Source organism: Engraulis encrasicolus, chromosome 14, assembly GCF_034702125.1.
Source record: "Engraulis encrasicolus isolate BLACKSEA-1 chromosome 14, IST_EnEncr_1.0, whole genome shotgun sequence".
NCBI lineage: Eukaryota > Metazoa > Chordata > Actinopteri > Clupeiformes > Engraulidae > Engraulis > Engraulis encrasicolus.
The window spans coordinates 29,891,209-29,911,894 of record NC_085870.1 but is presented as its reverse complement, the minus strand read 5'-3'; the positions used below and the strand labels follow the sequence as shown (position 1 = coordinate 29,911,894).

Below are 20,686 nucleotides of genomic sequence, written 5' to 3'. Positions count from 1 at the left end.
CAGAATGACCGCCTCGTTTCCTATCGATGTTCCCTACTCGATGTTCCCTCTCGCCTTGCCGTGCCCAGCCGGATCTTGCTGCTCCTGAGCGGTCAATCCAATTACCTGAGCTCACCTAAATGTAGGGCCTGCAATGTTCTCATTTCAACGCCGCCATGTCGCCTCCTTCCCACTCCATGAGCTGCTCCCTCCCTCCCTCTCTCCCTTTCTCCCTCCCTCTCTCTCTCCCTCCTTCCCTCCCTCCCTTCTTTTCCCCTTCATTCTGCTGTCGTCCTAGCATGTTGGAGTTCCGAGTCGCGCCCTGAAATGAGTCTCCCGCCATTTTGCTTTCTTCTATTGTCTGGCTTTCAACACCTGTTGTTAAGGGGGTCATATATGGTACTTTTGTTCGAGCAGCCTAACTGTGCTGTGGATTTAAATACTTCTCTCTGTCTCTTTCATCTTCTCTGTCCTGGTCTGTCCATTGTAAGACGAGTCACGAGTTTTGAACTGTGAACAATACGATACACCACTATTTCTCACTAGAGGTGTAAATCACACCAATATCAATATCTCAATCTCGATATCTTATTATTCGATGCAATGTGATTCGATAATTTTCTATATATAGAGAATGCCCCATGAAACGATACAATACGATTCGATTCGACTTTTTGTCAATTACTTTTCCACTTCTATTATGTTTTGGAGCTAGGGCATTGGGCAGGGGCCAGCAATTTCATTATTTTCCATACTTATGAATGCCCCACGATAGGATTCACTCGTCAGATTATATTGCGATATATCAATACATTTTGATTATTATTTACTCCCCTATTTCTCACCATATATTGCGTGCAGTCTTCAATAGCATATTATGCATGGAATTGCTGCTACCGCAGAGTTTGAGTTGTTTTTGCTGTGTAGCCAATGTCTCCGGTGGGGCTGCCTGTTGAGCTGCATGATTTAGGAGTGCCGGCCCGGGGAAGCAGGGATGACTCAGCACGGTGCAGCGGACTAGGAGGAGAGAGAGGGAGATGCAGAGGAGGAGAGAGAGAGGGGGAGATGCAGAGGAACAGAGAGAGAGGGAGATGCAGAGGAGGAGAGAGAGAGGGGGAGATGCAGAGGAACAGAGAGGGAGTAGAGGGAGATGCAGAGGAACAGAGAGGGAGTAGAGGGAGATGCAGAGGAAGAGAGAGGGAGAGTGAGTGAGAAAGACAGAGGGAGAGTGCAGAGAGAGAGATAGAGAGAGAGACAGACAGACAGACAGACAGAGAGAAAGAGAGAGAGAGAGAGAGAGATGGATAGAGAGAGAGAGGCAGACGGAGAGATACAGATAGAGGGAGAGGGATCCCTGCAGTGTTTTCTAGCCCACATGCAGGCCAGAGAACAGAGTGTAGGACTAGCATCCATCCGGGGTGTGTCTGGTAATATATATAGCTATCCCACCCCATCTCTACAGGACTTTGGTTTGGTTTGGTTAGGTTTAGGTGTGTTTGGTTAGCAATCTTGGATAGCCAGGTTCTGTGAGGGTGTGCTTGTCTAGCTTACCTAATGTAGGATATGTTTATTTATGTACTCATGATAGTAGGACCTGGAGTATGATCACTGAGCGTATTGGACTTCTCACTATTCGCTCTCTCCTTATGGATGGGTTTCTTGTATAGTGTTGTGTTGTTAAGCAGTCTCACCCTGTGCCTATGGTCTGCTGGGGTGGGCTTGGGGTGTGTCTGGCAGCTCTGGGGGTCCATGTGGGACTGAACTCCTTTTTTGTGCTGGACTGCATGTGTTGGCTTCTCCCGAGCCGCCCAAAACACCCCCAGAGGACAGAGCAAGGGAACCGAGAACAGGGAGAATAGAGGCGTGCTCTCCCCCTCACAAACTATCATGAATGTTTAATGCTTTGGTGACGTATTGGCTAATGCTGGATGTAAAAAGTGTTATTGTTTGCTGACTACTAGAAATGGATAGATCAGGGGGACTGGGGTGAGGTGCAAGAAACTGTGTGTATTTAATTATTATTTTACCATACACCCACTACATTCTATGAAGCAACAATGACGTTGCCATATTTTACTCCTTGAATAATGGAGCGTACAAGCTTACTCATGTAATGGGGCAAAGAATTGCTGCGTTGTCCTTCTGTATTATGTTGTCAATGGGTGGAACTCACAGTGGATGACTGTGAGGGAGGGAGGGGAGAAGGGGGCGGTGGGGGGGAAACATGACCTTCCCGGTGAGCTGGGGACGTTGCTTCAGTGTAGCCCGAGGCTACGCTAGGCTAGGCTATGATGAGAAGGCCCCATGACGGCGTGAGAATGGAGGCGGGAAACAGCCACCTGGAATCGTCCTGCTCCAGACACCAAGCAGCTCGTCAGTCACGGCTCTCTAGGCTCAGCCAATCAGAGAGCGGTTGCCCACAAACAAAAGACTTGATATTTGATACACATTTTTTAAATATGTAACGAAACACTGTTGCGCTTTATTTTTAGCATGGCGTTTTTTCTTGCGAAATGAACAAAAAAACGAATCATTGGCTGCTTTGGAAAAGACAACCATTTGTATTTCAAAGGCAGCCCTTACCCTTCATAAGAGCGCTTCATAAGAGCGTCACCACAACCTGACAGGGCTACGGCACTCAGAGTCAGCATGCCAGACCCCTGTGTGCAGCTAACGAGCTGCTTTATTGTGCTACACAGGTCATATTCACAGACAGCTTCCTGTGTTTTTTCTGGATTCTGGATTCACTTCTCTTAAGCAGGGTCCAGAACAAAGGGCTTTGTTTTTTTCCTTACTCTTTCTTTCTTTCTTTCTTTCTTTCTTTCTTTCTTTCTTTCTTTCTTTCTTTCTGAATACATTTCTGCATTTCAGCATTTCTATCTGTATTTATCGTTCTGAATTTCTATATTCAGTCTCTGTATTACTGTGTGCCTGGCTATTTTTTTTCTCTTTCTCACCTGCTCTCTCCCTCATTCTCTGCTCCTCCTCCTCCTCCTCCTCCTCCTCCTCTTTTCCACAGTTGGCCAGAGCTAGCCTGCTGTTGCATTTTTAAACAGTCCAATTAGGCTCACACCTGATGCCTGTAGTAGAACAGAATAGAAAGCGCCCTGTTGTAATGTCGAGCTGTGCTGGGCTGTGCTGGGCTGGGCTGCTTGTGTGTGTGGAGGCTTGTCAGCTGTAGAAATGCCCCTGCTCCAACCCCAGTCAGCCCCGCCAACCCCCCCAGTGGACAGCCTCAGGTGGCTGCTCCCTTCCCACCTTCCCCTGGCTCCCATCTGCCACCAACCCCCACTGGCCTGCCACTGTGTTGGACTGGGAGCCATGCAGGCAGAGACGTAAGCTCGTTTCACCAACAGTACCATTTTACAAAGCAATTATGGACCTTCTTTTTAATATAATGTGCCTTTAGGTACAATGGGCTTAACTGTTGGGTACACATTTATACATCCAGGTGCAAAACTCTGTTGTTTCAGAGAGCAGGGTACAATTACAGTCTTTTATACAATATTTTACCTTAGACAGTACACCATTTTCTGCAAAAAAGGAACTGCCGGTGCAGCAAGCTCAGAGGTTTGTGTGTGTGGGAAGGGATTTCATTCTTCAAGAAAAAGAAACAGCCTTCAGAAGAGTCCTCTCAGGTGGCCGTACCTCCAAGTGAAATTGAAGGAAATAAATGTGACATCCATCCATTGCATGTGTCTACTAACAATCTACTGGCTCCGTGGGCTATTGTGTGTTTGCCATCCGCGAACTGAAGAACAGAGTCCCCCATTGACAGCCGGACCCCCCTCGCCCACGGCACTGCCCCGTAGCCAACTGCAGCCCACACGCTGGACGTCAGAGCAGCAGCGAGGAATGCGGCTCGCAATTTGAGCACAATAATTAATCACATGTCCTCTCAGGAAACTCATCAAGCCCCTTTGTCTACTGCCTGCCTACTAGGCTACAGTGGCATCGACGGTAAACAAAAGCTCCTGGGCGGCAACACGTGTTTGAGCTCAGACAACAACAGCAGCGACCCTGTTTTTATGTTTTACATTCATCCTTTAGCCCCTTAGCGCAGAGCCTGTGTTATAAGCCTTACCTTACTATCACCAAAAAAGGACTCTCGGTACTGTCATAGCAATGTTGTTACGATGTTGAGTATTTTCAACAAATAGTGAATAGAACCGCCGACAACCCCATCTGCAGAGTAGGGCTGGGCAATATGACGAAATATATCGCTATCGTGATATAAAAGTGTATCTCGTGACCTTTCTCCTATATCGTTTATATCGTGATATTCAATTGTATACAACTGATAAAATTACTATCATTTAATTACATTTCATGTTGTCACAATACATACTATAAGTTCATGTAACTGTAAAAATAACAATAAAAAGATCCATTTTAAAGAAAGGTTGTTTTGCGACATGAAAAAATAAAGAGCAAATGAAGAGAATAACTGAAGACGTATGTAATTGTGCTATATCTTGATATATATCGTTATCGTGATATAAAGTAATCCATATCGTGATATAGTTTTTTTTTTCCATATCGCCCAGCCCTACTGCAGAGGCTACAAGAGATGCGTACAGTAGCACAGAATAAGCTCTCCAGATCATTACCCCTTGTGATCTAGCTATTTTGTGCTACAGAGGGCCGACGAGATGTCTCCTGCACCTTGCCTCGCATTTGCTGTAAATCCTTTAAAAGTGTGCCCTGCCTGTCAGTCGCCATGTGCCCTCTCCCATGGAGATGGCCTATTAGCATAATGCTCCTGTCGTCGCCATGGCAACTCAAATCCCTCCAATCATGTTGTGGCTGTGCGGCTGGCAGGCCCCGTCGTGTACCTTTTTGAGCGCTCGCCCACCGGCCGAGGTCCTAACTGCCAGTCACACCCGTTGTTTGTCCAGTTGGGCTCAAAGAGTTGTGTGTGTGCGTGCGTGCACATGTGTGTGTGTGTGCGTGCACGCTTGTGTGAGTGTGCCACACCTACTCATTGACCCTATGTGGGTTTTGTGTAGAATCAGGTGGCCATTTTGTTCCCTCTGATACTCTCTTGCCAGCTCTATTCAATGACTGGCCATGATCACATGCACACACACACACACACAATCACAAATATAGACCTCATGTACACACAAATACACACACACACTTACACACTTACACACACACACACACACACACACACACACACACACACACACACACACACACACACACACACACACACACACACACACACACACACACACACACACACAATCACAAATATAGGCCTACATTCAAATGTACACACACACACGTGCACACGTGCACACGGCACAAGGCACAAGGCACACGTGATGATGAAGGCCTAATACAGCAATAGCAACATTTATTGCACAACACCATACCCATAAGTGGCCTCACAATGTCCTTCATGATCAAACTCACTGATTTCCTGTGTGCTCAGCGTTCCCAGAAAACATTGTTCAATTCTGTGAAACACATGGTGTTGATCTGTGTGGGAGAGGAGAGGGGAAAACTGAAGGAGACCTGGGGAGATGTGTATGCAGGGGGCAGGAAATGGGAAAACTGCAAGACACGGCAGATGCATGTGTGGGGGGAGACAAGGGAATAGAAAGATGGGGTTATGTAAAGTGTGTAGTATAGGGGGTGGAGGAAAGCTAAAAGACACATGGGGAGATGTACTATAGGGGGGAGTAGAGGGAAAATCGAGTGCAACAATTTCCAAATCCTTTTTCCAGTTTTTCTGACCCAAAGGAATGTCGGACTTGCACTGTGCATTAGGGCTGTAACGATATTGTATCAAACCGAGAAATCGCAATACACAGAGTCACAATACTTTTAACGATACTAAAGATTTTAGAAATATTAGTTGCCATCTGTTTTATTCCAATGTCCTTCATGATCAAACTCACTGATTTCCTGTGTGCTCAGCGTTCCCAGAAAACATTCCTCATTTCTGCGAAATTGCAAGGCACATGGTGTTGATCTGTGTGGGAGAGGAGAGGGAAAACTGAAGGAGACATGGGGAGATGTGTATGCAGGGGGCAGGAAAGGGGAAAACTGCAAGACACGCCAGATGCATGTGTGGGGGGAGACAAGGGAATAGAAAGATGGGGTTATGTAAAGTGCGTGTAGAGTGGGGGTTGAGGGAAAACTTAAACACAAATGGGGAGATGTACTATAGGGGGTAGTAGAGGGAAACGGGAGTGCAACAATTTCCCAATCCCTTTTCCAGTTTTCCTGCTCCAAAGGAATGTGGGACTTGCACTGTGCATTTGGGCTGTAACGATATTGTATCAAACCGAGAAATCTCAATACACAGAGTCACAATACTTTTTACGATAGTAAAGATTTTAGAAATATTAGTTGCCATCTGCTTTTATTCATAGTTTTATTTATAATGTTGGCAAATGTCAAAAAAGTAAATGAATGAATTAAAAAAGATACATTTAAAAAATCGTGGTCTGCATTGAACCGTAGGTCAAAGATCGTGATACAAACCGAATCGTGAGTTGAGTGTATCGTTGCAGCCCTACTGTGCAGGAACCCCATCCTTTCCAATCTCTCCATCCTCAGTTGTGAGACATCTATACCAGTCACTGATCGCGGATAGATTTTGGCGTCTTTTTCCCCAGTTTCTACCGAAATATGTAAATTAGGCTGAGGATGCACTCTTGAAGTTGCGTTGTGTTTCAGTAAGTCATAGATGTTGGGCGTGACGTGCCTGAGCTCAGAGGGGTACAGGGTACAGGGTACATCTTTCTCTCCCCACTCATTTCCTGTCTCTCTCACTGTCCTGTCTGGTTAATAAAAAGGTGTCAAAGCCCCAGAAGATATCATAAACAGACACAAGTCAAATAAGACTTGACATTGATGTGGCAGTGGATCAGGAACAAATGATGTACTATTATAGAATGAAAAACATTCTCTCAGAATGAAAATCATTCTCTCAGCTGTTGATAATAAAAGCAAACATTGGTAGTACACAGTGGGATTTGAGCACTGAAGTGGAAGTTTCGGCTTGTTTTTTGTCATATTACCTAAAACTGCTATGGGCTTCCGAAAGTAGTAGCTACATGAAATACCCCATTACAGTAAAACAAAACATGACTTCTCTATCTCCTAAAGCCTGTAGTCTTGTTTACAAAATTTCAGTGCTCCCTAGGTTAGCTTAATGAAACAGGTTCGGAGATGTTGGAAGCTGCCCAATCACACAACTTCACTGGCATTGTGAGAGGACAGGACTGGAAGTTGAATACTTCCTTTTGGCCTAATTTAGATGGTATGTGCCTTTAGTGACTGCAGATTTAGCAGTTTTCAACTCGAACATTCTATTCATGTCAAGTCATGTACTTCCAACTGCCAAAACCCCAGAATTTAGGCTTTTAGGCCTCATGGTGCAATGTTATTGACTGAAAAGAAAATTGACTGTAAATTCTTGTCTGAAATTTGACTCTTTTCTTGCAGTAACACTCCCCTACAGCCCTACACATACAAAGACATACGTATTCACACGCACACACACACACACACACACACACACACACACACACACACACACACACACACACACACACACACACACACACACACACACACACACACACACACACACACACACACACACACACAAACACTCTGTGTACACACTTCTTTTTGCCTTGAGTAGCAGGCTGTCACCCAGTGAAACTGTCAAAGTGAAGGCGGCGTGGCTGGTTAATTACCGCTTGGCCCCTGGCTTGCGAGAGGCTCGGGCCCCGTATTGGGCATCTGCTCTCTCCCTCCATCTCCGCGGCGATGTCTGCCTCAGCTGCTGTCAACTCACCCACTCCTTCACTCGCAATCTTTCACACTCTCTCCCTCTCTCTCCCTTTCTTCCCGCTCTAATTCTCTCTTTCTCTCTCTGTCTGTTTCTCTCTCTCCCTGTGTCTGTCTCTTTCTTCCCTTTCCACTTCTCTCTCTCTCTCATTGTCTTTCTCGTTCTTGTTCTCTCTCTCTCTCTCTCTCTCTCTCTCTCTCTCTCTCTCTCTCTCTCTCTCTCTCTCTCTCTCTCTCTCTCTCTCTCTCTCTCTCTCTTTCGTGTGTTTCGTGACCTGGGGTAATGGTGTGTCTGTCTTATTCACAACGTTACTGTGGCGAGTGGTGGTGAGATCATGCAGCTTGCTGCCTGTCAGGTGAAGAGAAATACTGTAGTTCATGATTTGTGTAACAGGTTCTGTGTTCATCCCCTGCAGTGTAAAAAGAATGACAGCATCCTTGTCTTAGCCACACACACACGTGCACACACACACACACACACACACACACACACACACACACACACACACACACACACACACACACACACACACACACACACACACACACACACACACACACACACACACTCGATCATTACTCACTAACCCTCATACACACACAGAGTCCCATAGGCACAGTAATAGACACAGTTCACACACAAAACAACCCCCCACCCCCTCCTTCCCACACACTCGACACACAGACAAAAGACAATAACATATCATCTTCATATCAGCTTTGGCCCATCTGCGCGCGTGCTGTGGCGGTCTTGGCCCGGCTGAGGGGTGTGTTTGGGGTGGCGTGTGCCTGACAAGGAGGCAGACGGCAGTGAGAGGGGTGCAGAGCAGAGGGTGGGGAGGGGAGGGGAGGGTTGAGATGCGGGTCGGGGTGGAGAGGTCAGGGGAGGGAAGGGGAGAGTAGTGTGGGGTGGGGGTGTCGTTAAGGCTTGGGTGCATCAAACAAACTCACACACACACACACACACACACACACACACACACACACACACACACACACACACACACACACACACACACACACACACACACACACACACTGTATATTCCACTATTACTGTAATTTAGCTCCTACCTAGACTATTTTAGTTGTAGTTGGTTCTAGTTCTACTCTCTAAAGTGTGGAATTAATGCTGCAAAATAGTGTCTGTGTGTGTGTGTGTGTTTGTGTGTGTGTGTGTGTGTGTGTGTGTGTGTGTGCGCGCGTGCGTGCGTGCGTGTGTGCCCACGTCTGTGTGTGTGTGTGAGGTGGGGGGGTCAGTGGGTGTTTTGCGCGCGTGTGTGTGTTTTAGATGTGGTGATGGTTGTGGGGACAGTGGGGGCTGAGAAACGTTAAAGCTGTCCCAAGCTTTCTTCACGGGCTTTTGCTTTCTGCCAGGATTGTGATTATGTGTCTTGGTGTCCGTGTGTATGCGTGAGTGTGTGTAATTTGTCCATTGGTGTGTATGCGTTGTGTGTTGTGTGTGCGTGCGTGTGTGTGTGTGTGTGTGGGTGTGTGTGTGTGTGTGCGTGTGTGCGTGTGTGTGTGTGTGTGTGTGTGTGTGTGTGTGTGTGTGTGTGTGTGTGTGTGTGTGTGTGTGTGTGTGCTCGCGCATGCATGTGTGCACAGGGAAGGGGAGGGGGCAGAGTGTGTGGAGAAGGGGCTGGGAGGGAGGGAGTGACGAGAAGTGTGGAGCTGGAGGCTGTTTAATAATTCATGAGGTGGGAGGGGCAAATAGGGGGAGTGGGCAAGGCAAAGGGGGAGTGCCGCACGCGTGCGTGTGTGCCTGTGTGTGAGAGTCTGAACATTTGCCTCAGTGCATGGAAAGAGACAGCCCGAGAGGGATGGATGAGTGGATGTGCTGCTGCTCGCATGTGTGGATGTGTGTATGCTGAACGAGACAGCGAGAGGAGAGCAGAGGCGCAAGGATCAGAAGCCAGCATTGCCCATCAAGACCTGACAAGAGACAGGACAGCAGGACAGACATTATTCACTTTTCGTTTTAATTTTCCTGGATGTGATTTTTTCAAAAAAAAGTGAAAGGCCACTTAAGCCTTCGCTTTGTGGACTTTGAGGAGACATCAGTGGGAACTGTAGCATTAGGGGAGCCACCTCTGGAGGCGGCAGAGGGGAGAGCATTGGGACTTGGATCTCTAGGGATGACAGGACAGTGTGGCAAGAGCATCACACAATTTCCTCCACCAATGCTGCTGGCACTTGCCCTTGTCATCTGAGAGGTAACTAACTTGGATGCTTCCTTTTTGCCACAGTTCTGTGTGTGTGTGTGTGTGTGTGTGTGTGTGTGTGTGTGTGTGTGTGTGTGTGTGTGTGTGTGTGTGTGTGTGTGTGTGTGTGTGTGTGTGTGTGTGTGTGTGTGTGTGTGTGTGTGTGTGTGTGTGTGTGTGTGTGCGTGTGGTTGCCCACAGGCAATGCCAGGGCTTTTGTTACTGTGACTGAGGCTATGGGTACTGGGCAAGCTGGTAACTAACAAGCCTGTGGGCTAACTGTCCTATACTCTGTCACTCTTCTCCCTCTTTCGCTCTGCATCTCTCCCTCTCTCTTTCTTTCTGTTAGAGTGCATTGACCTCATCTCTCCTTCTCCTACTCCTGCTTATGATATTCGTCTATCTATCGATCTATCTATCTATCTATCTATCTATCTATCTATCTATCTATCTATCTATCTATCTATCTATCTATCTATCTATCTATCTATCTATCTATCTATCTATCCCTTCCCCTACAGTATTTATCCAGCTATCCATCTATTTGTCCTTCTCTCTGATGCTACTCCTCTCTGCATCTAAGCTAATCTATTCCTCTCTTATCTCCTTCTCTTATCTTCCCTCTCTTTCTTCCTCTCTGTGATCTTCGCTGCTCCCTTCTTCCGTTGGCAGCGTCTGATTCGTTCACATCACTCAGATCTCTCCCGTTTCTCTTTTGTGCTGCCTGCGTGTTAGCTCTGTGGGGCTGAACGATCGTGAGCTGAACCGGTGGTGATGGTCACAGGTAGAAATGGTCAAAAGAGCATAGATGCCACCCCTGCACCGGTAGTGTTGTTTTCCTCAAACATTGTTTTCACTTTTCTCTACTGTTCATTTCTGATACTTGTGAACATACTATTTGGGTTGTTGTATTGATGACCAGTCATTGAGTCTTGTCAATCAGGAATCAAAAATCGAAATGGTATAGTTTTCCTCAATTTTTTTTTTTTTTTACTTCTTTCCGGGTTTCGACATGTGCAGATGTGGGTTGTCATATTGATCTGCAGCTGGCTGTGTAGTTTTGTCAATCGGCAATCAACAATCAACACATGGACCAGACAGATAGATTAGACAATGTCTGCACTCACTGGAGTAGCGGGGCTGCTCAGTGCTGAATTAGAGAGACTGGATAAGTAAACATAATACTCCTAGAATCTCTGGCTGAACTGCTTTGTACTGTACAGAAACCCTATGTGATGAGTGATAAGTGAGTATGTCTACACTGTTCTGACCTGGCTTGCACAGTTGCCCTGTGTGATGATGATCTGATCCTGGATCAGACGCTGTACCGATCTTGCTCCAGTAACAGTTAAGGATGAATATATAAGTGAGTATGTCTGAACTGTGCTGACCTGGCTTGTCCAGAGTGTAGCCCTGTGTGATTATGACTGATCCTGGATCAGATGTGGTTTGCTCTGATCTTGCTCCAGTAACACAGTTAGGGCTGTGACCCTGTCTCATTCTGATTCAGCTGCTCTGGGGTCAATGTTGTCAGTGCTGTGAGATGTATGGAGCTAAGCTGCCAGTAAATCATGTCAGTGTTGTGCAAACACTCGTAGGACCAAAGTGCGGGGTCAAATACACTATAGAAGAGTGTTACATCTGACTGGATGTGCTGAATTATTGAAACTTAAAATATTCATTTCGTAAAAGCTTTGTCAACTCAGACACTCAAAACTAACACTTGAATATAACACCAGTGTGTATTCTGTCCTACTCTGAAGCTGTTGAATTATTATAGTGTTGCAAGCAAGATGTTCTATCTACAGCTGTCAGTAAATCAAATTTCCTCTGTAATAGTTTTGACAACTCAGACACTCAAATGTAGCACTTGAATATAACACTAGAGTGTATTTTGTTCTACTCTGAGGCTGTTGAATTATATAATGCTGCACTGCAAGAGTTTCTATCTACAGCTGTCAGTAAATCTTGTCAGTAAATCCAGGCTCTGCTGTCCGCCTCTTCCTGCACTCATTACTGACAGACACCCGGTGATGAGTCTGTCACAGAGCAGGGATACCATTGATCTCAGTGATTGATGTTGCGGGGGTCATCCCTCATCAACTAGTTATTTTGTTCCCCAAGAAATTGGATTAGAGTTATCATGACTCAATACTGAGTCTGGTGCTTCATTCATTCATTCATTCATTCATTCATTCATTCATTCATTCATTCATTCATTCATTCATTCATTCATTCGTTCATGGCTGCTCATTCAGATTACGAATGAATGAATCTTCAGGAAAGGTGTGAATTAAATATTGACATTGTGAAGTCAATTCAAGTCAAGTAGGCTGTATTGTCAATTTCTTTACTATGCGCTAGTCATACAAAGAATTGAAATTACCTGAAGTGCTTGATTTGTGCATGTGTACATTGTGCTTGAGTGTGTGTGTCTTTGCGTGTGTAAGCCCTTGTGTAAATATGCGTATGTGTGCCTATGTGTGCTTATCTGTAGTGTGTGTGCATGTGGCGTGCGTGTGTGTGCGCGTGCAGTGCACGTTCGTGCATGGCAGGGTGATGGTCCATTGGGTCTTACCTAGCATGTCGTGGCGTGTCCCCTCCCCTGTAGTGATGTCTGTGTATATGGCCTTGACCCTGTCATCATCCCCGCTCCCTCCAATCACCCTGGACCCCCATCACAGGAACAGCCAGCCTTTTGTGTCAGCTGTGCAGCGCTGTCACTCCGTGTTCTGCTACACACATATGCACACACACATACAATACAGTCATATACACAGTCTTTAGCTTCTCTCTTTGTCTTTGCCTTGTTTTGTCTTCCTTCTGGTTCTATAAATACCATGCAATTACTCATGCCTATTCGGGTCTATGTCTTTCTCTCTCTCTCTCTCTCTCTCTCTCTCTCTCTCTCTCTCTCTCTCTCTCTCTCTCTCTCTCAGTCTCAATCTCTCTGTCTCTCGCCTTCACTCTCCACCTCTCTCTCGCTCTCTCTATTTCTCTCTCTCTCTCTCTCTCTCTCTCTCTCTCTCTCTCTCTCGCCTTCACTCTCCACCTCTCTCTCTCTCTCTCTCTCTCTCTCTCTCTCTCCCTCTCTCTCTCTCTCTCTCTTTCTCAGTCTCAGTCTCTCTGTCTCTCGTCTTCACTCTCCACCTCTCTCCTTCTCTCTCTATTTCTCTATATCACCCTATGTTACTCTTTCTCTCTCCCCTGCTCTGCAAACCCCTCTCACTTTGCCTCGCTCTTATACATAGAAAGGGGGAGGTGATGACATCTCTTTCTCTCTCTCTTCACCCCCCCCCCTTTCTTTCTCTCTCTCAGTCTATTGGGTTGTCGGAAAACGCACCAACGTGTTGTTCTGTGCATGCTCATGACAAAGGCATAATGCCATTTTATTATAATGCTCACATCCTGTCACTAATTGTGGACATGTGTGTTATTTTTTGTGTGGAGATCAGGGGTGTCACTTAAGCAAATAAACGTTGTTGGAAATATACAAAAAAGCGGTGTGTGTGTGTGCGTGCGTGCGCGCGTGTGCGAGAATGCGTGCGTGAGAGAGGAGAGAGAGAAAGAGAGACTGTATAAATGTGTCTGTATGTGAAAGACGGCAAGTGAAACAGGGAGAGGGGGAGACGGAGAGAAAGAGAGATCTCAACAGCAAGTGCAACAGCGGGGGAGGAGGGGTGAGAAAAAGAAAAAAGCCCAAGCCAGCACAAGAGAGAAACAGATAGTGATATAGGGAGAGAAATGGCCAGGGAAAGTGAGAGAAGGAGGGAGATTGGAGGCCCTTTGTACGCTGTCTGGCCAGGAGCAAGGGAGGTTGAGGCTGTGGTGTTCAGTAGCAGGGCAGCATAATGGAACTCAGGGCTGCCTTTTCACTGCAAATATTTGGACTGAAACTACCACCAGCATGCTGCTGGTACCCCTCCCTTCCCCACCCTTGTTCTCCCCTCCGCCCTGACATCCTCCACCCCCACCCCCACCTCCCTCTCACCTCCAGGCTAGGTAGACCTGCTCCCGTATCTCCCACCCCCCACGCTGTCTGTCAAGATCAGCCATCGCCACCATTCAATCTCTTTGTAGCGTTTAGTGCCTTTTAGTAAAAGGCTTAAAAAGAACCAGGGCACCCATTATTAAAAAATATGGGATTGAGTTGGTAGTGTACAGGCCTTTTTTCTTTGGTTTTCCCAGTCAATTTCTTTGTGTAAATTGAGGACGCTGTCGCTGTGATAGAGGGCATGGCGACGCTGTTGATGTTGCTAATTAAAAAAAAATACGGAAACCCTGCTAATAACTCTGGAGAATTGAGCTTGAGGACTTTGCATAAAATATGCACAAACACGGCCCCGTGCCTGTGTACTGTGTACGGGGGCAATTGGGGACTTGTTTATGAGTGGGTGCTTGCTTACATACTAGGTACTCAGCGTGTGTGTGTGTGTGTGTGTGTGTGTGTGTGTGTGTGTGTGTGTGTGTGTGTGTGTGTGTGTGTGTGTGTGTGTGTGTGTGTGTGTGTGTGTGTGTGTGTGTGTGTGTGTGTGTGTGTGTGTGTGTGTGTGTGTGTGTGTGTGTGTGTGTGTGTGTGTGCGTGTGTGCATGCGTGTTTGTGTATTTGACTGTCAAAGCTGCTGGCACTACCAGTCTGTGTGTGGTGATGCAGTATTTGGTTATCAATAAGGTTCTGGAAGACTGCTCCTGTCAATGTGGTTGTGTTGTGTTTGAGTGCATTATAGTATATTGGTGTGTGTGTTTGTGCTTCGGTTGTGTGGAGTGCTGGTGAAACGTTTGTGCACTTGCGGGGGTGTATGTTTTCACATGCGTGCGTGTGTGTGTGTGTGTGTGTGTGTGTGTGTGTGTGTGTGTGTGTGTGTGTGTGTGTGTGTGTGTGTGTGTGTGTGTGTCTATCAGGGCTGCTGGCACTACCCCTCCTCCATCTGCTCTCTCTCTCTCTCTCTCTCTCTCTCTCTCTCTCTCTCTCTCTCTCTCTCTCTCTCTCTCTCTCTCTCTCTCTCTCTCTCTCTCTCTCTCTCTCTCTCTCTCTCTCTTCCACTTGCAGGGAGTACCATCCTCTGTGGTCTGCATTGCTGCCATGATGCCCTACTGCATATTGTATTCTGCTAGCCTTATTCACAAACTAGCACAATAGAAACACACCTCAAGGCCTGTTAAAGCTTTGTTGATAACATTGATATGGTAAAGGAGCATTTTATGCTTATCCAGTAAGAAATAAGTGTTCCTCTGCGTGGGTATTCTGTACATTTTTATAAATACTAAAAAGTCATGCTAACATCATCATCATCATCATCATCATCATCATCATCATGGTAGGATCATGGTAGGATCAACAAACATAAGTCTAAGTCTAAGTCATCATTCTCATAATCCATACCTGCTGCTGCAGGTAATGATGATGACAATGGTGATGAATGTGATGATGATGATGATGATGATGATGATGATGACAATAATTATAGAGAAATACATTGAGAACACGACTGAATAAAAGACCATGTTGACCTATGAGTGGCGTGCGGTAGCATGTACTTTCCTACAGAGATGCCCTGTATTCCTAGAGAGATGTAGAGGTGTTGTTGGAGAGCAGGAGATATGTCCGTAGCAGAAAAGGCTATTATTGTGCACAACATGCCACATGTTTGCAGCATGCAGTGCAGACATATTTGCATTGTTTGCGTGTAGAAGCTGACTTGCAGACACACAGGAGACTAACAAGCACTGGCACATCCTGACTATACTAATGAATGTATTGTATGCAGATCTGGGGTCCAACACATAGCAGCATGTCAGCGCATTTTGTGAAGAGCTCTGCAAACTGTCATGGAATGGAGCTATATCAGGGGGAACACACACACACACACACGCACGCACGCACACACACACACACACACACACACACACACACACACACACACGCACGCAGACACACACACACACACACACACACACACACACACACACACACACACACACACACACACACACACACACACACACACACACACACACACACACACACACACATAGTTATAAATAGGCTTTGCATGGCAATGCAAGACATTTATTGTTTGTCTCCTAAGGAGGTGAGAAATAGCAGAATGTGAGACAATACAGAGTCAACAGCCATCAATGGAGCATTTAGAGACTTGATTTCGACTTGACATATTCAAATACTATGATCGTTTTCTTAGGTACATCATCAGAGAAAATCACAGAGCAGACATAGCCTATTCATGAAATCAAATAGCCCTGGGGGAAAGAAGTAGGAATGTTGCAGCTTTCTTCTCATTTACTTGAAGTTACTTCGATATTTTTTTAAAATTATAATTAATAATTTGATAGAGCAGTAGGAGATGGTACAGTATAACATCAGGTCAGCAAAACAATTGTCCAGTTGTGCAGTGACAGTCAGTGTAATGACAATACCATGGTATTCATATTCTGCTATTATGCATCAATGGCATCAAAGGGCAGACAATGTAAATTGTAATAGCTTGAAGAAATGGAGAAAACATATGCAGGCGATGCACTGTAGCATCCTGGCCTTTGTTTTCCCTCTTTTTTACTCTTCGTCATATTGCCAAACCAAACATTTGACTTAACCTCCTATCAGCGGGCCCTAAAAAGGTCAGCTGGTGACTAACATACAGTAGAGATGCCTGGTGGCCGGTTATGAAGAGATCGAATCATACACATCAACTCTGGCCGAGGCTGCATTCTGTTTATTTTCTTTATCTATTTATTTATCTTTCACAAGGCGTTTGTTTGTGCAAAGAAGGAAATTACAACCGAGGGTGTTGATGGTGGTTGCTGTCCCTGTCTGTTGATGTTAATCAGTGTGTGGCAGAGTGTGGTTTGTGTGTGTGTGGACACACACACACACACACACACACACACACACACACACACACACACACACACACACACACACACACACACACACACACACACACACACACACACACACACACACACACACACACACACACACACACACTATGCTATCCAACCCCTGTAGGCGCCTTAGTTGTCATGGGCCACTGGGTGCCTCTTGAGGCGGCAAGAGAAATACTCCAGCGTTTCAAGATTTATTTTTGAAAAAAAAAATTCCCCCCCTTAAATGACGAGCCACTTTATTCTGGGTCAGTAGCCCAGGCTTGTGAAGATGTTACCCATTCTTTTTGGTGATCTTTAAGTGTGGGCGCTTTTGTTCCGTGGCAGCAAAAACAACCCAGAAGCAAAACAAAACGAAAAAAAAATGTGCAAAAAGCATGCAAAAGCAAAAATGCAAGCAGTGGTCTGTGACTGACTTGTATAGATTAGAACCGAGAATAAACCAACCACACTTTCCAAGAACACCATGTTTTCTATTCCTTTCCTATATTTTGTTGCCATATAGTAGTGTAGTATGCAGTGAATGAGGGAATCTACCCATACATCCGCTGTTGAGTAATTAGATCCAATTGGGGACCTCTCCTCCTCACTGTATGATGTGCTTCAATAGACATCTGGCAACATAAGCACCGTGTTCTCTCAGATAGCAGCGCTCAGATTGCCATTCAGCAATGTCTGCAAAAGCATGAAACAAAAGACCCGTCCTGCAGTGGGGTTGTTTTAGCAATGACACTGACAATGGAGGGCTGGCTTAGATAATTACACAGATGTGCAGTCGGATAAGACTGTGTGTTTGCCCAAAATGATGCCTCCTGCCTTTTGTTATGGCCATCTCTCTCTCTCTCTCTCTCTCTCTCTCTCTCTCTCTCTCTCTCTCTCTCTCTCTCTCTCACACACTCCCTGTCTCTCTCTCTCTCTTTCCCCTCACTGCTCTGTCTAGTCTCTCTCACCACACCAGAGGTGCCTCTGCCAAAAAACAGCCAGTTGATTTCATTTGTTTCTAGCAGCTGCAGTTGATGCTTTGTGTGTGTGTGTGTGTGTGTGTGTGTGTGTGTGTGTGTGTGCGTGTGCGTGCGTGCGTGCGTGCGTGTGTGTGTGTGTGGTGTGTGTGTGTGTGTGTGTGTGTGTGTGTGTGTGTGTGTGTGTGTGTGTGTGTGTGCGCGTGCGCGCGCGCGTGTGTGTGCGTGTGTGCATGTGTGCATGCATGCATAAATGCCATGTGCGTGTATGTTTACCTGAGTCTCTGTGTGTAAGATTGCACATGTGTGTGTGTTTGCATGTTTGTGTGTGTAGGTGTGTGCTGTCTGGGCATGGGCAATTTACGGTACCTCTGTTTGCAATGTTGGCATTTAGTATCCCCTGCTGTAGGCAGTCTCATGAGGAATCATTCACGTGACTGATGACTGACGACTACCCCTGCTACTTATGCATTATGCACGTTTACATGCATGCGTTTTGGTTTGTGTCATGGCACATTATTCGCCCTATGAGGCACCCCTCATATAGTGCATCACTATTCATTGACCCTCAGTGTCTGGTCTTTATTCTATTAGTATTCTTGCACTAGTATTTTCTCTGTTATTCTCTCAAGGATTAAAAAAATGCAGACTACATTTTTTTTCAACATGTGTCCAGGGTTGAAGGACCTTAAAGAGTGAAATGCACTTATGACTTGAGAATTTGATTTAGGACGAATGGAAGAATTGTATGAATGGTGTCTCTGTGGTTTGGATGTATCCAAAAAGTAGAGCACCTAAGACTTTTTTGTTCTTTGTTTTTGCTGTGCACAAATGATAGACTTTGGCAGTCTCGTATTAGCATTTGGTGGGATTAGAAGTAGCATGTGAATGAGTGTCTCTTTCTACTGTACTATGCCAGTCTCAGCCAGGAGCCTCTGGTAGTTTTCCAGTGTCTATGTCTCCCCTTCACTGGTCCACATCATATCACCCATCCACAAGGCTCACTTGGCTGCTGGCAGAATCCGTGACTGACACACCACACACACACACACACACACACACACACACACACACACACACACACACACACACACACACACACACACACACACACACACACACACACACACACACACACACACACACACAGACGAGATTTACAAACATACACACACATACTGCACACATAAGCAAACAACACACACAACTCACATTAATAAAATCACGCACAGAGGAAGTCACTAACATGCATAGAAATACACACGCGTCCAGACGCACTGACACATACGTGCCTGCCTCTTCCACTATCTTGGTACTGGCTGGTGTCCATGATGCACATGGCGTGACACAGTCGGAGAAGTCGGTGAATATTTATAGAGGAGGAGAATGTTGAGAGGCTGCCAGCTTATTTCCCCCTCTGCATCGCATCACCGTAAATGTGTGTGTGTGTGTGTGTGTGTGTGTGTGTGTGTGTGTGTGTGTGTGTGTGTGTGTGTGTGTGTGTGTGTGTGTGTGTGTGTGTGTGTGTGTGTGTGTGTGTGTGTGTGTGTGTGTGTGTGTGTGTGTGTGTGTGTGTGTGTGTTTGTTAGAGTGTGTGCTTGTGTGTATTTGTCTGTGTGTGTTGTGCCTGTGTGTCTGTGTGTTTGTGTTTCCCCTCTGCATAACATCACTGTTGTGTGCAGCAAAATCTGGCAGACCACATCAGAAAGGCGAGGCGAGGCAAAGCGCAACCCTATTTGATGAGCACTGACAAGAAAGTGGAGCAGGGTTTTCAGGAGAAAATGCCTTGTCAGGGGGTGCTGCTCTAGGACATCTTTGCTATAAATTGGCAAACCGTCCATGGCGACAAAATAATTTTTTTTGGCCCGATCACCGATGACCGATCATCAAAATCATGATCTGCCGATCACCGATCACTGCAGATCACAGAAAGAATTGGAATCTTTCCTAGCTTTTTTATAAGCTATGAGTAATCCAACTATCCATATTTCCGCTTTTAGAATTGAAGTAGCTTTTTGCGGCTTTTTGATGGCCATGTTTTTGCTGAGACCGATCAGGCTATTTTTGGCCAATATCGGCCGATCACCAGCAGCCGATCGATCGGTGCAACACTAATGGCTACCCAGGTTGTCCAGATAGATGTGTAATTTCTTACCTCTTTTTCATTTATTTTTCCCCGTCTTTTCCTGTCCCAATATTCACCTACGTAAATATCGGGGAAAAGACACAAAAGCCCAAATAGTGTACACAATGAAAAGCAGCATCAAGAATATACAATATAGAAATGTAATATCAGTGTCTTTTGACTTCCATCCAGTTTTAGGTAGGCTTAATTGAAGCACGCTCTGTCAGCACGCAAATGAGTCGTAAATGGTCGAATGGCTTTTGTTTGGTAACTTGCGTTACGAGAAGACCCGTTGTTTGCATATCTTTCGCTGACAACGGTAGTCAGGGTAATTAGAATAAACATGGCTCTTAGCAGCGTCGAGGAGTGTTTTCTCCGGAAACATTGGCACCACATTGCGTGTGCGTGTGTGTGTGTGTGTGGATGTGGGTGTGTGAGGGGGAGGAGGAGTAGGGGAAGTACCCCAGTCTTTCCAGTGGGAAAAATCAGGCAGGGCCCGAGGTCCTATTCTGAAGACTGCGTTTTGCGATGGCTGCCGCCTTGGGACGTGCATACATTAGCGAGTGTGTCATAGACAGATGTTTACTGTATGACCCCCTCACCCCAACTTACACACACACACACACACACACACACACACACACACACACACACACACACACACACACACACACACACACACACACACACACACACAC

At 45.9% G+C, this 20,686-nt stretch overlaps 1 protein-coding gene across 1 annotated transcript in view; it reads left to right on the top strand.

Moving 5' to 3' along the window:
- Positions 1-9,607: 9,607 nt before the first annotated feature.
- Positions 9,608-20,686, top strand: part of nfasca (neurofascin homolog (chicken) a) — a 100,974-nt gene continuing 89,895 nt past the window's right edge. Inside the window, exon 1 of the mRNA XM_063215381.1 lies at positions 9,608-10,013. The gene's annotated coding sequence lies outside the window, so the exon portion shown is untranslated. The remainder of the gene's footprint in view (positions 10,014-20,686) is intronic.